The sequence below is a fragment of the Dendrobium catenatum genome, unplaced genomic scaffold (assembly GCF_001605985.2).
Source record: "Dendrobium catenatum unplaced genomic scaffold, ASM160598v2 original_scaffold_208107, whole genome shotgun sequence".
NCBI lineage: Eukaryota > Viridiplantae > Streptophyta > Magnoliopsida > Asparagales > Orchidaceae > Dendrobium > Dendrobium catenatum.
In genome coordinates this window covers 101,943-108,227 of record NW_021526520.1, presented here as the reverse complement: position 1 = coordinate 108,227, position 6,285 = coordinate 101,943, and positions in this window count along the sequence as shown.

The window sequence follows — 6,285 nt, the reverse complement described above, 5'->3', positions numbered from 1 at the left end:
AAATAAAACTCCTGCTTAGGTTTTAATTATTATCAAAAAAATTTCATAATTCACCCCCCCCCCCCCCCCCCCCCCCCCTCTTGTCCATCTAGCAACTTCAATTGGTATCAGAGCCTGTTTTCAAAAATAGTGTTTTAAAAAACCTTGAAAAAAAAATGATCATGTCACATTTTGGTAATCGCAGTACTACAGAGGGTTATTCAATAACCCGTCCACCTCTATTTGATAACATTCCATTTGATTTCTGCAAAATTAGAATGTCTACTTTTTTACAATCTATTGATTACCACATGTGGATGTTAGTGAATGATGGATATGTTGTACCGTTTAAAATTGTTAATGGATTGAAAACACCTGTACCTTTTAATGAATGGAGCAAAGAGGATAGGGATTTAGCTCAACTTAATGCTAAATGTTTAAATTATTTTTCTGTGCATTGAAATATGAGGATTATTTGAGAGTATCTACCTGTGCCACTAGTAAGGAGATTTGGGATAGACTGTGCATTACATACAAAGAAACAAATGAAGTAAAATAGTCTAGGCTTAATATTTTACTACACGATTATGAACTCTTCCGCATGAAACATAGCGAAACAATATCTGACATGTACACTAGGTTCACCCATATCATGACATCCTTGCATGCATTAGGTAGAGAGATTTCAAATTCTGAGAAATTAAATAAAATTCTTAGATGCTTACCTAGTTCCTATGATGCATAGATAACTGCTATCACTAAATCTAAAGACCTTAACATTTACTCTATAAATAATCTCCTTGGGTCACTCATTGCATACGAGCAAGGAGTGAGTCAGAGACAAAGTGATGCAGGTGAAAAGAAGAAGGAGCGAACGGTGGCATTAAAAGCAAGCAACTCAGAAAGTGAAAGCTCTGTAGGGGAGGAAGAGGATGAGATAGCAATGATGACCTGAAAGTTCAAAAATTTCCTGAAGAGAAAACATAAGCGTCATCAGAACAACTGGAATAAAGGTAAGAGCTCAAGGTCCAATAAGGTTTCATCTGATACAATCTGTTTTGAGTGCAGGAAGCCAGGTCACCTTCGAGCCGATTGCCCCAATCTAAAGAGCCAACCAGCTAAGGAGAAAGGTGATGACAAAGCCAAATACAAGAAAGGAAAGATGAAGACACAAAAAGCTTTTTGGGCCGACTCTGCCTCAGAATCATCAGAAGAAGAAGCAGAGGAGGAGGTAACAAATCTGTGTCTTATGGCTAATGATAACCTTGATCAATCAGATTAAGATGAGGTATGTCAACTTTCATATGAAGAGTTATTACTTATTTCTAAAAATATCCATGACTTTTATATGAAGTTGAAAAGATGCATGCTAAGCTTAATGTTGAATTTAGTTCTTTACAATCTGAGTATGCTAACTTGTTTAAAGAAAATTCTGATTTGGATAGAGATCATATGCTACTTCTTGATGAGTATGATGCATTAAATAAGAAGCATATTGAACTAACTAAAGTGCATGAAACCTTAAAAACCACTCATGTTGAGCTAGAAGAAGCCTTTAATAGACTAGACAAACTTGCATTAGAAGTAGATCATAGTGAGCACTTGCTATTAATAGAAGTTGATGGATTGACAGCTCAAAATAAAACTTTTAGTGAAAGAATAAAAGAACTAGAAAATGAACTTGCATCACTCACATTAAGCCATCCTAGCAAACCCCCCAACACAGCATGCATCACACAACTTTAGGAAGAGGCACCATCACTCACATAGATTAGTAAACCCTTTTCCTGGTGTTAGGTGTTTCTCTTGTGGCATGTTAGGTCACATAGCCCGCACATGCACAATTCACTGTAGGACACACTTAGTATGGAGATCTAAACTGCATCCATCACAGCATAGCATACATACATGTCATTCATGCAAGCATAAGGTGGAACCCAAACTCACTTGGGTTACCAAATCTAATTTTTGAATGAAATTATAGGGGTGCTCTCACAAAAGACCTAGTGAGAGCATGCAGTACCTAGATAGTGGCTGCTCGTGACACATGATTGGAGATATGAAGAAGTTCATCCTACTGGAGACCAAAATTGGAGGCAAAGTAACGTTGGGAGACAACACTACCAGGAAGGTGATAGGCTCAGGTATTGTTGGTAATGCTAAAAATTTTTTAATTGAAATGTCTTACTAGTTGTTGGTTTGAAGCATAATTTACTTAGCATTAGTCAACTGTGTGACAAAGGTTTTGATATTAAATTTCTATCTGATAAATGCCTGATTAGTTTATTTGATAAGCTAGTTTTAGAAGGAAAATGAATGAACAATGTATACATGTTAGACCTTGATTGCATTGATAGTTCAAATTCATTTTGTTTGAAAATAATAGTTAATGAATCTTGGCTATGGCATAGGAGACTATGCCATGCTAGTATGAAAACTCTTAGAAACATCACTCAGAAAAACCTAGTTAGAGGCGTACCTAAGTTAAATTTCACAAAGGATCATTTATGTGATGCTTGCCAACTAGGAAAATAAGTCAAATCACCTTTTCATTCAATTAGAGATTTGATCACCGCTAGGCCACTAGAAATCCTACACATGGACTTATTTGGACCTGTTAGTACAGCCAACCTAGGTGGAAAAAATTATGGATTTGTGATTGTAGATGACTTCACTATATTCACTTGGGTAAAATTCTTAGCACATAAAAATGAGTCTTTTAAGGAATTTAAGGTTTTCTCCACATGGATTCAACGGAAATTGGGATGTTTGGGAGTTAGTCAAGAGACCTAAAGAACAAAGTGTTGTTGGAACAAAATGGGTCTTCAAGAATAAGGTGAATGATTCAGGAACAATAATAAAGAATAAAGCCAGACTAGTAGCTAAGGGGTACAACCAAATTGAGGGAATAGACTTTGAAGAAACCTTTTCCCCTGTTGCTAGACTAGAAGTCATAAGAGTGCTCTTAGCTTTTGATTGCTTCAAGAAATTTAAGTTTTATGAAATGGATGTAAAGAGTGCATTTCTGAATGGGGTAATTAAGGAAGATGTCTATGTTGAGCAACCCCCCGGATTTGAAAGTTCACAATTTTCAAACCATGTATTCAAATTAAAGAAGGCACTTTATGGATTAAAGCAAGCACCTAGAGCTTGGTACGAAAGACTTAGCTCATTTCTATTGGATAGAGGATTTGAAAAGGGTAGTGTAGATACTACGCTCTTTTTACAAAAGGTTAAAGATGAAATTCTCATTATTGAGATATATGTGGATGACATTCTATTTGGATCTTCAGATAAAATGTTATGTGATGAATTTTCAAAAACAATGAGTAATGAGTTTGAAATGAGCATGATGGGAGAACTTAATTACTTTCTTGGCTTTAGTGTAAAACAAATGGATAATGAAACTTTTCTTAGCCAAACAAAGTACATTAAGGATATCTTGAAAAAATATGAAATGGATAGTGCTAAATCCATGAACACTCCAATGAGCTCAACAATTCAATTAGACAAAGATCCTAGTGGAAAATCAGTAGATCAAAAAAAATGTAGAGGAATGATTGGGTCCCTTCTTTACCTGACTGCCAGTAGACCGGACATAATGTTTAGTGTGCGCCTTTATACTTGTTTTCAAGCTGATCCTAAAGAGTCTCACTTAACTACTGTCAAGAGAATTCTTCGATATCTACTAGGCACCCCAAACTTAGGAATTTGGTATCCTAAGCACAGCACTTCCTTTGAAATCTTAGGGTACTCAGATTCTGGCAGGATATAGGATAGATAGAAAAAGCACCTCTGGTACCTGCCAATTCATTGGACAATCATTAGTTTCTTGGTCCAGTAGGAAGCAAAACTCAATAGCACTTTCCACAGCCGAGGCAGAATATATTGCAGTAGGAAGTTATGTTACACAAGTACTATGGCTAAAATAATAAATTCTTGATCTAGGCCTACATGTAGGAACCATTTAAATCATGTGTGACAACACAAGCGCAATTTGCATCTCTAAGAACCCAATTCAGCACTCTCGAACAAAACACATATACATTAGACACCATTTCATTAGAATCACGTTGCTTAGGGAGATACAGAATTACATCACATCGCTACAAGAGATCAATTAGCTGACATATTCACAAAACCTCTAGCTTTCGACACCTTTAGCACCTTGAGGACTAGATTAGGTGTCATAGATATAACTGTATAAAAAAAAATAAAGAAAAAAAACAAAAACAAAACAAAAAAGGGCTGCTTCTGATCATCACACTCACTACACAAAAAGTACTAACCTTGACTCTGTAATATTGTACTATATGATACACCGATTGTATTGTACGGTATACTATAATCTACACAGAACACACCTAAACGGTAAATTTTGTCTCTGTTTATCATATTGTATGGCTAACATTGTACTGTACGATAAATTATTGGTCATCGTACTGTACGATATATCCACTTCGTACTGTAAGCACCATGTCAGCGAACAGATTGGGATGAATTTAAGCATGCTGGTATGTTATTATTGTTGATCATACTATACGATATACACACATCGTACTGTATGATCCACATCAGCAAACAGATGACAACGAAATAAAGGGGTTTGGTACGATATTATTGTCATTCGTACTGTACGATAAACCTGTTCGTACTGTACGATACTTTTGGTCAAAAGCCATACTGACAACCCTCGGGATGATCAGTATTCCTCTGATCGTACTATACATTTTGACCTCCTTTTCCCGGTACGAACCGTCAGAGCAATTATTACCATATCGTACTGTACGATGTGCTGAAAACTCTATAAATTGGGTGGGTAGGCAGACCTCTTCACTTGCACTACACTAATCAATCCACTTGGTTCTTCTCACTTCTCACTCTGCCTGTACACAATGTCTAGTTCCAGCAAGAGAGGTTGTTTGGTAGCAGGAAGTTCTTCTTCCTCTCACCGCCATAGTGCTCGATTCTTGAATGCCGAAAACTAGGATGCATACCACAAGTTCAAAGCCTGCAAAATCACACTCTCCATACTGCGAAATCAGGAGGCTCTGAACTTCGAGGAACTAAACCACTTTGCTTCCACCACCCTCCAATTTCTTCTCACCCTGGCCTTCCCGTACAATTCTGAGCTCCTTCTAGAATTCCTAGCTAATCTAACATATACTGTTGACAACCTCACTTTCCACTCTTTTGTTTGTCATCAAAATGTTGAAATAACCAAAGCTGACATCGCCCAATACATTGGGCTCTCTACTGAAGGGCCTATGGTTCGTTCTTTTCTTAACGCCGCATTCTATCAACACCAACCTCTCATTTCATCCCTAAATAGAAATGCGCACATAATTCAACATATCCTTCATACCTCCATAATACCCAAAGGTGGTGATCGTGTAAACATGACCTCGACCCTATCTATCACTACCTACCTTATCATGACCAACATAAAATTCGACGAGGCCGATCTAATTATTGACTACATTCGACATATAACCTTCGTTTGTCTCCCTACCACTCGCCGAAAACAAAATATAGCTCTTGATCACCTTATAGGATATATTCTCCAAAATAAATATCAAATGACCTTTCCTGGTGAACCCTATAATCTTCCAATTTTTTATATGGATGCCTCTTTCCAAATTCTTTTCCATCAGGGACACGAGCCGGAAGAACCTATTTTTGATGAGGAAGAAGGGGAAGAAGCCCCGACCGCAGCTCAAGCACGTCCATAACGACATGCACCACCCCGAGTACCTCAACCAGTACAAGATGATTTGGTCGAACGCTTTGACCAACTTTAGACTCGTCTTGACACTCACATTCAAGAACAACATCAACAACACGAGATATATATGCAATGGTTTGGAGAACGCTTTACTGCTATTGATCAGTGCTTTGACACTCTCTTTCAGTACTTCCAACCAAACCCACCTCCACCACCTACTGATCAGGATCCTCCACTATCAGCTATCTTTGTATTGTAGTTATTATTTTTACTTTTTTAGTGTTTGCTCCTCTTTTTGGTGCTATCAAAAGGGGGCGAAAGTTGTTGTATTTTGTTTCTAAGGTTAAATGCATGTTTTTTTCTTTTCATACTACATCTTCTTTTATTTCTTTTTTTTTTCTTGTTCTTATGTTTAAATTAAATTTTAAAAAAATGCCTTTAACACTTGCTTACAATAAATATTATTTTACATCATCAAAAAGGGGGAGATTGTTGCAACTCATGACCCCAAGTTTGAGATTTTGATGATGACAAATAATGTCGTTTTAATTATAATGAGATTCATTGAATATTATTTGCTA